The 12,100-nt window shown below is 36.7% G+C and overlaps 1 protein-coding gene across 3 annotated transcripts in view; it reads left to right on the forward strand.

Moving 5' to 3' along the window:
- Positions 1-12,100, forward strand: part of col16a1 (collagen, type XVI, alpha 1) — a 109,983-nt gene that overhangs the window by 13,261 nt on the left and 84,622 nt on the right. The window contains exon 1 of one of the 3 annotated variants that reach the window (XM_089123210.1): positions 11,369-11,385. The exons of the other annotated variants lie outside the window; for them this stretch is intronic. The gene's annotated coding sequence lies outside the window, so the exon portion shown is untranslated. Of the gene's footprint in view, positions 1-11,368; positions 11,386-12,100 lie in introns of those variants that run through there. 3 annotated transcript variants of the gene reach the window in all.

The raw sequence follows: 12,100 nt of genomic DNA on the forward strand, positions 1-12,100 counted from the left end.
TTTAACCATCAAAGATGTCCATTCATGTTTTAGTCTGGAAGAGAATATCGGTTGAACTGAAGCGCATTATTTTTTTATAAATGTAAAAAAAAAAAACAATATTTTATTATATATATATATATTATATATATATTATATATATATTATATATATATATATATATATATATATATATATTATATATATATATATATATATATATATATATATATATATTAAAGTCCCCGTGAAATCAAAATCGAACCTATTTACTTTGTTAGCGCATATTACTAGTCTTGTGGTGAACAATTAATCCGTGCAAGTAAAAATATATTTAAAAAATGTTTTACCTTGGTAATCTTTAATAAAAATCTGAAAAGTTACTTCCGGTCTGGAACGGTTTCTTTTTCTGATGACGTAGGTTTCACAGTTTGGGTGGGGAAACGCTTAACCACTCCCCTCAAACCGTTAGTTTGCTATGAGCGAGAGATGGAGAGGAGGAGCGCTAGAGTAAAACCCTGCCCTCTGTTCAATATTCCGTTTCACTTGGAAATACGTCACAGCACTGTATATTATAGTATAATTTTATGAAATGTATAATTTCATGCAATACCACAATCAGTGTTTTTAACCATATAAAGATGTTACCCAACCCTAGGAAAGTCTTACAGTGTGTGTTTGGTTGCCATAAAGAAAAGAAAAAGCGTAAAAAAAAAAAAAAATGTAAATAATCAACCATCTGTTTCAGTGTTGAGTTTAAGACTAGATGTTGGTTAAGATATAACAGATGATCTTCTGAACTTTTCCAAACTTTCATTTCAACAGTCATTATTTTCGCTTTAGTATTGGCACAGAAACACACTTTCACTTTTCACTGAAGTTCACATTCACTCAGATGGAAGTCCACATATGCACTCGACCTCTTGAGAATCATCTTGTCGCCTTATGGATCTCTCATTTCGAAGTCTCTCTGCGCAAATGGCTGATGGTTAAAGTGTATGTTTGTTTACACATTCATCCTTGCCATATCCTCCCTCCCCTCGTCTAAACCCACATGCTCGCTTTCTCTATGCTTCTTTAGCTTGTTTGGAATACACACAGAGATCAGAGGACATAAAGTCTTCAGAGGCCCTCAGAGCGCTTGCAGTCCTATTCCTGTACCCACACCCCCTCCGATACAAGAGAGAGAGGGATAAAGAAAGAGGGAGGGTGTTAAGGCAGGATCACAAAAATAGAGCAATGTGTTACAGAGATAATAAGGTCCCCCCGCTGAGCACATAAAGCAACACAAAGTCAAATGTGATCAAGCCTCCACTGAGCAGTTGGACTATAAATAAGCAAAATGCACGTGTCCGGTCAAGGATGGGATACAGTCATGTTTGTTGCATTGGAACTTGCCTTATAGGTCTTTGTATATACAGTGAGTGCTAAAGGAAATCCGTCTTTTTCAAAGACGACAATTGTTTCTGAACCTTCAACAATGTGCAAGTCTCAGACTGTGCAGCAGACCACCCACTCTCCCCAATAAAGCTAGTAGCCCACTCTCTCTCATCTCGAAAGCCACACAGGGGAACGACTGCTTAACTATCCACTCAATAGGATCAATGGCTGGGAGACAATCAATAACACCTTGATCCTGTGCGCAGCCGGATTCTATCCAGAGATAAAGTGCATAAATCCGCTCGCGTTAGAACTGATGGTGCGTCGTAAAAATGAGCAGAACAACAGCCTCATAAATCAAAGGGTTCGGTCTCACGGGCTGAATGTGTTTTCACGAGTGTCTGGGAGTGCATGGGCAGACCGTTGTGAAGCAGCTCGGTGGCAGACGGCCTCTTGTGTTGAAATTCTTCTTGTGATAAAAAAATATCAGCTGAGATAAACTAATAATGTGGAACACATATGCTCTCTCTTGCTTTTTATGTTTCTTTCTCCCACTGTGCTGTTCCAAGAATGTCTAAAACCTAGTACTAATACTGTAATATAATCATAATATCAGCCTATTATGGAAGTATACACTCATCTAAAGGATTATTAGGAACGCCATACTAATAGTGTGTTTGCCCCCCTTTCGCCTTTAGAACTGCCTTAATTCTATGTGGAATTGATTTAACAAGGTGTTGAAAGCATTCTTTAGAAATGTTGGCCCATATTGATTGGATAGCATCTTGCAGTTGATGGAGATTTGTGGGATGCACATCCTGGGCACGAAGCTCCCGTTCCACCACATCCCAAAGATGCTCTATTGGGTTGAGATCTGTTGACTGTGGGGGTCATTTTAGTGCAGTGAACTCATTGTCATGTTCAAGAAACCAATTTGAAATGATTCGAGCTTTGTGACATGGTGCTTTATCCTGCTGGAAGTAGCCATCAGATGATGGGTACATGGTGGCCATAAAGGGATGGACATGGTCAGAAAAAATGCTCAGGCCGTGGCATTTAAACGATGCCCAATTGGCACTAAGAGTTGCACTAAGGGGCATAAAGTGTGCCAAGAAAACATCCCCCACACCATTACACCACCACCACCACCAGCCAGCACAGTGGTAGCATGAAGGATTCACGTTCTCATTCTGTTTACGCCAAATTCTGACTCTACCATCTTAATGTCTCAACAGAAATTGAGACTCATCAGACCAGACAACATTTTTCCAGTCTTCAACTGTCCAATTTTGGTGAGCTCTTGCAAATTGTAGCCTCTTTTTCCTATTTTTAGTGTAGATGAGTGGTACCCGGTGGGGTCTTCTGCTGTTGTAGCCCATCCGCCTCAAGGTTATGCGTGTTGTGGCTTCACAAATGCTTTGCTGCATACCTCAGTTGTAACGAGAGTTTATGTCAGTCAAAGTTGCTCTTCTATCAGCTTGACTCAGTCGGCCCATTCTCCTCTGACCTCTAGCATCAACAAGGCATTTTCGCCCACAGGACTGCCGCATACTGGATGTTTTTCCCTTTTCACACAATTCTTTGTAAACCCTAGAAATGGTTGTGCGTTAAAATCCCCGTAACTGAGCAGATTGTGAAATACTCAGACCGGCTGATTATATTTACTGTACAAATAATTATTACTATTTCACAATTATGGCATTATATTTCATGATTGCAACTTTTTATGTTATCTAGGGTACATTTACACGTCAAAATTGTACTATAAAGTTTTTCCTTTGCTTTTTTGGCGTATAGACGACAACATTTATCAAAACGATCCCTGTTCACGGATCTGTGAAAACCACTAAAAATGCTGTATTGTGCATGCCAGGCCAGTAGTTGGCAATGTCACTTTGTAAAGAAATACTGTCCACGTATAAACTATCCGCGAACACACATTACACATTATTATGTCACTGTTTTCACAAACTTGTGTTTTTGTAATTTACACGGAGACGAAAACGGTATCGTTTTCAAAAACTCGCACTTTCAATCCTTTTTTCAAAAGTTTGCGTTTTCAGGTCCTCAAAGAGCAAAAAAAAAAAATGTCAGTTTTTAGTTGAAAACAGTGCTGTGTAAACAGCTCCTCAGTGTGATTTAATATCTCCTAATTTGTGAAAACAATGATGTCATGTGTTCGTGTTCAGTCTTTATGCGGGTATTATTTATTTACAAAGTAACAGCCAACTACTGGCCTGGCAGGATATTACAGCGATTTTAGTCATTTACGTAGATCAGTTAAAAAAGGTCTGTATGCAATTTTTTTCAAAAACACAAAAGAACCTTTTTCCGTTACTAGTACATCATTGACGTTTAAGCGTACCCTATATCTCACAATTGCAATATCTCATAATTGGATTTTTTTTTGTCGTAATTGTTACTGTACTTCACACTTTTTGAAATTGTAATTGTGAATTTGTCCCACAATTGTCACTGCATCTCAGACTATCTCACAAATGTGGCTTTATTTCTCACTCACTATGTCACATTGTAATATCTTATAATTATGACTTTATATCTATTTGAATTTTGAATAATAAAAAAAATTCAGAATCGATCAATGCAGAAAAATGGCACCATAATTGTTGTTTCTTTTTCTTTTTCTTCAAGGTGTAGGACCTGACAGCCTATTTTTAGCTATGCGACTATAGAGTATGCTTTTGTCAAAGTGATTATATCGAGCTTTGATCAATAGCTGACAGGTGTGTGGGGTGTGTCTGTTGTGTCTGCTTTGGAACTAGGGCATCGTTTCATACAGGTCCCAGCGTCCCAGATCCACCTGCAATCAGACTTCCTTCAGATGTTCTGTTGTTTATGCAATAAAAAAACATTAATCTAGTATGCAACATCATTAATGTTAAGTGTACATTATCTTTTACACTGCAGCAATCATTTTGAAGTCAACTCATGCACACAGTAAAATAATAGAAAGGGGTGTCAGTGATGTGAGGGATGATGTAAGCACAATGGATTTGAAGAATTCAGAGAAAGACACGCTCAACTAAAACTTTTGAAATGCATCATGCTTTATCAAAGTCCATTCATGTAGTTCTGTACATAATTTAGCATTAAATCAATCCGTGAGTTATAGGCTTCACCTTTGCATTTGCATAATTTCCCAGCACGCTGATCTTTCCACATCTGCTGTTGGCGCAGTCCCACTGCAGACACTAATGCGGAGAGGATGTGAGCGTTCATGTTGCCCCATCAGCCCTCATCGCCCAAGACTCCTCTTTCTTTCTCTCACTGACTGTTCTTCCTCTCGCTTTCTCTCTGTTGCTTTCCCTCCAGCTGTAAAGTTTTACTTCCTTTTTACACAAGTATATTTTATAGGCCTTTTTTTTTTTTTTTGGTCTAACCATTCTGGGATTTTTTTAATTTGCTAAAATCTAAAACCATTGTTTAGTTTATAAACGTAATCTCATCATGGTTTCTTTTTTGACTAAATACTTAATTAAATCCTCATCCTTCCTTTGCTTGCTGTAACAAACCCTTCCCTCGTGGGTCAAAATGACCCAAACCCCCCTAAAAATAATGTTTTGGGTTTTTTGTCTGGAAAGCTTATTTTATTTAATTTTGATAATATATTTTACTTTTTTTATGTTTTGTTTTTAATTACTAGATTTGATCAATAAATAATAAATAAATAAATAGTAATTTATTAATTTAAGTACATTCCTCACATTCTTTCAACTTAAAGGGTTAGTTCACTCAAAAATGAAAATGACGTCATTAATGACTCACTCTCATGTCGTTCCAAGCCCGTAAGACCTCTGTTCATCTTCGGAACACATAAGACATTTTAGATTTAATCCGAGAGCTTTCTGTCCCTTCATTGAAAATGTATACACGGTATACCACTGACACTTTTGCCAAAGCGTATACATCCAACGCACATGGCACCCTTTAGCGTCAATATGAGACGCAGATATATATATGGACCAGAAGGCGCCTCCTAGTGGTCTAACCCTAACCCATACTCTGTGCGTGTTATATTGACGCTAAAGGATGCCATGTGCGTTGGATGTATACGCATTGGCAAAAGCATCAGTATATGACGCCTTGGGATGAGAATGCGTTGACTGTCCTTGTCCAGAAAGGAAATAAAGACATCATCAAAGTAGTCCATGTGACATCAAAGGGTTAGTTAGAAATTTTTGAAGCATCGAAAATACATTTTGGTCTAAAAATAACAAAAACTGCGACTTTATTCAGCAATGTATTGTCTTCCGTTTCTGTTGTCGAGCCGCATGTGGAAGGGTTCGGTTTGAGCAGATGTTTTATTCAAAAAAGACTCAAAAGCTCCATATTATCATAAAAGTATTCAATATGACTCATGCAGTATGTTTAATATATTCGGGTATCATACAATAGCTTTATGTGGGGGGGGCAATGAATAAAGAAATTATTTACTGCAGTGGATAAGTCATTGAGTTGAACTTGAGAACCACATGACTGATTTGTGAACAAATGATTCATCTTGTAAATTGAAATATGTTAAAAACATTTTCTTTGAATATTGAAACAATACAAAGCTTATAACTTCAGAAGATTTTACTACTGCTTTTGTCATATGATTAACTTTGTTAATACAGTTTGTGCTTTGAGTTCTTTTTTAAACTTAAAACTCTCAGCCATTTCCCATTCCCATAGTACACCTTAATTTATTGGGAAAAGTGATTATCACATCCTTCAGAATTTCTCTTTTCGTGTTCCACTGCCTTTCTGGAACTACTTGAGGATAATGATGACATAATTGTCATTTTAGGTGAATTATTCCTTTATCAAGCATGAGCTTGCCTGGGTCCATTCTTTGGCACAGAGAGCCTTGAGCGCTTCAGTGCTTTCACTTCGCTTGATTTATTGGTGAACTATAAGCTAAAGCACTTCAGGTCAACCACTGTTATTCCAGAGAGACCCCCAACCCAAAGCTAAAACAGAACACGAGAAGCTCTCCCTGACAAAATGATAAAAGGAAATAGTATCTCTGCAGTTTGTTTAGATTTACATATTTATCAGAAATTGTATCCCTCATGCCCAAATCTCGCTGGTCTGGGAAAAGTCACCTTTCATCTGGTCTTCTATTTTGAGTGTTTATTAAAACCATCCACCCACAAGGCTCACCACCGCCAGGCCCATGCCCCTGTAATGGGATAAGAGCATAACAAACAGGGGCGAAGGCATAAGGGAAGCATATTTATACTGGACTCACCAAGGCATGCTCTTATTGATTTGGTTTGACACTAACTGGATGTTTTATGTAGACCAGTGAACAGGGATTTACGACTTTAGTGAGAAGAAAATGCAGTCTTTTTTTTATTTCATATATATATACAGTATATAGGCTATGTATGAACTGCACTCTTCAATTGTACTGTCAGTATGTGTGTGTATGCATGCATGTATTTGTTTATGAACTACCAACAAGTGCACGCTTATACCGCATAGCCCTGCATGTTTGTACTGTATATATTGCATTCAAATGACTTCAGCCCTACAAACTCGATTACATGGGCAGCCAAAAGCATCAGTATGTTCTACAGGTGCATCAAAGCATTTTTTTCAAATGCAGTTTTGCTTTTTTTAAGATGATTTAATACTCAAGCTGCCTCAAGCTAATTAAAAAGCCACATCAATAGTCCACTTCAGCCAAGTTTTAATATTCAGCTGGAAAGCATTGGTGTGTGGTAAGAGAGATGCTACAAAAACAGCTCAGAAGATATTTAGGTAACACTTTATAATAACTACACGCTAATAATCATTAGTTAAGCATGAGTAAACCATTACTTCATCATTCATAAAGCATTAATAGACATTAATAAGCAGTTCATAAATACAGCTAAAAATGCTTTCTTCTTGATTTAAAAGCATATCTATAATTTGTTTAATAATTGTATTTTCATCCTTTATTAATGATCAATTTATCATTTCTAAATGAAGAATTGCATTTTTTATAAACCAGTTATTTAAGAGTTGTCCGTGGTTCATACGATTACTTAGAGCGAGTAAGTAAATGATTAATAAACTATTTAAATGTACATTCATACATCTTATTATTCAGACATATAGTGATGGTTACTTAATGTGTTAATAAATGCTTTATTAACATGTATTAATGCTGTAATTAAGGATTAATTTGGGTAGTTATAAAGCATTTAGTAGTGGTCAGTTAACTATTTTTGTGACCTAATCTAAAGTGAGGACTAGTCATGCCTTGTAAAGCATTTTTAAAGGCTGTTAAATATTTCTATGTTCTGTATCACTGTGTTGTGTTTGTTACATTTTACTGTTTAGAAGATTGACGAGTCTTTAAATCGCCTTTATAAATGCTTTACAAAGCATGAATAGTCCTCACTTTAGATTAGCTCACAAAAATAGTTAACTGACCACTACTAAATGCTTTATAACTACCTGTATTTACTACATTTACTTACACTTTCTAAGTGGTCTTATGAATGAATGAATGACAACTCTTAAACAACTGGTTTGCAAATAATGTTATACTTCATTTAGAAATTATTAATTGATCATTAACAAAGTATGAAAATACAATCATTAAACGCATTATAGATATGCTTATAAATCAAGAAAAAAGCATGTAGCTATATTTATAAACTGCATATTAATGTCTATTAATGTTTTATAAATTATGTATTAACTGTTTACTTGCTTAACTAATGATTAATGGCGTGCAGTTATTATAAAGTGTTACCGATATTTATATACTGGTATTCTACTCAGGTGGTGTGAACCAAAGTAGAACCAAATGTATCTAATCAGATCTGACCTTAAGAAAAGGTGGCCAAGAATCTTAGAGGCATGAAAAGTGTGGTCTTTGTTTAGACATAATATTTTGGTGCCAGATCTCACCTGTAGGCTAGCTACTGTATAACATCAAATGAATGCAAACATGTTATAAAATGGTATCATTTCCAGTCTAGGCTCTACCTACTTGAGCTGGAAACAGAGAAAGTTTTATGTATTTTTGTATGTATTTCATTATTTCATTGTTTCTGCAAATGCCATGCCAAAGTAAGATTTTGTAAAGAAAGTCAAACATGGTTTTAAATAATTGTCCTGATGGCAATACAACATTAGTTCTTGGATTTGTAATCTTTTCAGCTGGTTACATCATTACACCAGTAGGTGGTGACAAGTGGGTGTATTATGACTCATGAATGAATCATTTACTTAACCGATTCATTCAGAAACACTAGCTATGTCCGAAATCACCCTATTTAAAGGAGTAGTTCACTTAAAAAAAACAAAAAAAACTTTTGTTGATAATAACAGTAAAGTGCATTATATGGAGAATAATCCTGGAATGTTTTCATCAAAAACCTTAATTTCTTTTCGACTGAAGAAAGAAAGACATGGACATCTTGGATGACATGGGGGTGAGTAAATTATTAACAAAAGTGTTTTTTTAAAAGTGAACTATTCCCTTTAAGGTGACAGCCATTTAGTGGTGTCAGAAACCATAGTGGACGTTATCGAGTACACTCATTCAATCCCACGACTCACTGCAATCACGAGTGTGCAACTCAACAGCTAGAGAATCCACGTAACAAACACACCTATCCACTCAACAGATTCAAAAACACTGATTCACTTAGCAGCGCCATTCACTGTGGTGTATTGCTCTGAGACGCGAGACGGAACTGCTTTGGTTTTGATTGGAACTATTTCATGTGGACTATTTCAGAGCAAAAGCAGAGAAAGTACTGTCATGTCAACATATTCTCATCCCAAGGCGTCATCTAACTGACGGTTTTGACCATCCGTCAACATCCAACGTTTTAGGGTACCCTTTGTCGTTAGTTAGATGACTCTATCCTTGGGCGTCATCTAACTGACGCTTTACCTTTAGTGTCAGTTAGATGACGTGGGTAGGTTTAGATCAGGGGTAGGGTTAGACCACTAGGATAGCGTCATCTAACTGACGCTAAAGGGTGCCCTAAATGTTGGCTGTTGACAGATGGTCAAAAGCGTCAGTTAGATGACGCCTTGGGATGAGAATGTTCCTCTATAATAACTCTTTTGATGTACTGTTAAGAGCAATATCATTCATACAAATGTGCTTTGTCAGGAAGGTCAGGAGGTTGTGATTAATTAATTGCTGCCATTTTGAAACTTAAACATTGGACATATGGAGTACAGCTCACAATGAAGTCGCTTTCATATTTGAGACTCAAATTTCCATTGCTGTTGCCAATTATAGTCTCTAACTCTGTTTATCTCGGTACTTTTGAATTGGAGAGTGGGTATGTCGTCTTCAAATTCGGTCATTATCGTCATTGTGCTCTGGAAGAGAGATTCGGCAAAAGGACAACATTCTCCAAGCTTTAAAAAGATCTGGTTGACTAGCAATTACAAAAAACTACACAATCCCGTGGCAAGTGTCTTTTGAAAGTTTGAAGTTGGTTGTGAAGCTAAATTATGTTGGTTAAAATGTCTGTGGGGCTTAAGTCAAAAATGAAAGTTGGAAGAGAAGTGAAAAACAGACTGTGAAGAATGAAGGCTGTTTTACATCTTGCCTGGAAAATACATTTGGCAAAATGAGTAAGGATTCATGTTAGGGTAAGCTTTGCGGTGCATGTTTGGAAGGATGTCTGGAAAAGTTAGGGATTGTGAGTGTGCAAGAAATTCCCAAAGAGTCTATCTATCCATCCATCTATACCCCAGGTCGAATAGAATAGAATAGAATAGAATAGAATAGAATAGAATAGAATAGAATAGAATAGAATAGAATAGAATTTACGATGGTATTCTTAAACCCAATCAAATTATCCAATACAATCAAGTTCAAATACATTAGTTTTAGAAAAAAAATCAGATCCAACTCAGCCTAAAATGTTTAAATGTCATATATCTATGGTTCAGTTGTGGAGATTGTTTGAGTTTCCAACTTTATGTAATAGAGACACATTTGTAAATCCAAACTCCATTGGCTGCTGTGGTCATGACTATATTCTCCTGTCTCAGCAAGTTCCGTCTTCTAGTTTTTTCCATCTGCCTAAATGGAAGTCTCTGAATATGTGTCAGTTGGCAATGAAGGCTCTATTTTCCCTTTTCTTTGGCACTGGACGTGGCAGAAGTTTCAGCCATATTGTCTCTATAGCACTGTGATGAAAAACTTTCACATGCTGCACCAATCTGTCCACTTATCTTGCATAACAGCTGTCTATTAATTAGAAAAGAGATTATGGGAGTGGTTTAGTTTTGTTTTGAGTCAGTTTTTGTCAAGTTGCTGTTCTGAAAACTCATCTTGGTGTAGTTACTGGTTCAGCAGATTATAGAGGCTGGTGTGGAGCCCATTTTTCTGGGCCAGAACTGTCCGGTTCTGGAAATATGTGTATAGAGACACCATTTCTTTTAACTATGCAAACCAGTCTTTGGCGTACAAAAAAAACCCAACTTATTCACAGCCGGTCCATTTATTACTCATTTGCTTTAACAGTGACTCACAAAATTTTAACAAGAAACTTTAGGAAGAATCTACAAAATATTTGCATTCTGTGGTATATTTTGGCATTTTGAAATATATTTTCATTAAGAAAAAAATATTCTTAAGAAGTTGTTTAAACTTTAAACAAAAAATATATTCCAATTCTATCCCATTGTAATCTATGCAAAATATAAGTTTTAACATATATTTTGCATAGATTACAATGGGATAGGATTGGAATTGATAATTGTGTGAATATAAAGCAGTGTTTTTTGCATATATGTATCTGTAAATATGTGTTTTCATTTTTAAACATAAAAAACGGTTGCAAAAGTAAAATGTGGCCAATTTCCATGAGACTCTCATACGTGTCTAAGGGTCTGTGTTCAAGCTCATAGATTAGATGATTCATATCTGTCACTCTCTGCTGAACCTTTAAATCAAATCCAATTGTGTGCTTGGATAGGTGTGCCCAGTCCTTGAGCATTGACTTCTCTGCGTGATGCTTTTTGAGAATCATCCACCAAGGGCATTTGGTGATTTTTTTTCTCTCCTCCATTCCTCATCCTCTTAATAAGAGTGCAAAACTGTATGAAATGGAAGTTAAAGGCCAAAAAAAAAAAAAATTGGACTGCCAGGCCATATTTCTTTAAATGGACTTTGCTCAAGAGTGAAGAAACACAAGCTTGAGATGGGAAAGGGAATTTGAGGCATTGAAACGAGACAGATGGGGCACCAGGAGAAAAAAAAAATCTTCTTCAAAACAGATTCTTTTTTATCCTAAACTTTTGCAGAAGTGTATAGCAAGCACTGCACGACTTGAGCTTATCACCTCTGATGTTTTAAGTTGGTGACTAGTCTGCGTCAAGAAGTCCCTATTGCGATTCTCTTTTTGTGTGCTTGCTTTTGAAATGTGTTTCTTCTTGGGCCCTATACACCCGGTACAATGCAGCGCCAGGCGAGTGTTTTTTTAGTTTTAGCCCAATGCATTCTCATCCTAGGGCGTCATCTAACTGACGCTTTTGACCATGCGTCAACATTCAACGCACATGGCACATTTTAGCGTCAATATGAGACGCTTATTATGGGTAGGGTTAGGGTTAGACCACTAGGAGGCGCCTTCTGGCCCATATATATATATATCTGCGTCCCATGTTTGACGCTAAAGGGTGCCATGTGTGTCGGATGTTGACGCATGGTCAAAAGCGTCAGTTAGATGACGCCTTGGGATGAGATCGGGCTGTTCAGCCT

The sequence above is a fragment of the Pimephales promelas genome, chromosome 18 (genome assembly GCF_988280905.1).
Source record: "Pimephales promelas chromosome 18, fPimPro1.hap1.1, whole genome shotgun sequence".
NCBI classification, from domain to species: domain Eukaryota; kingdom Metazoa; phylum Chordata; class Actinopteri; order Cypriniformes; family Leuciscidae; genus Pimephales; species Pimephales promelas.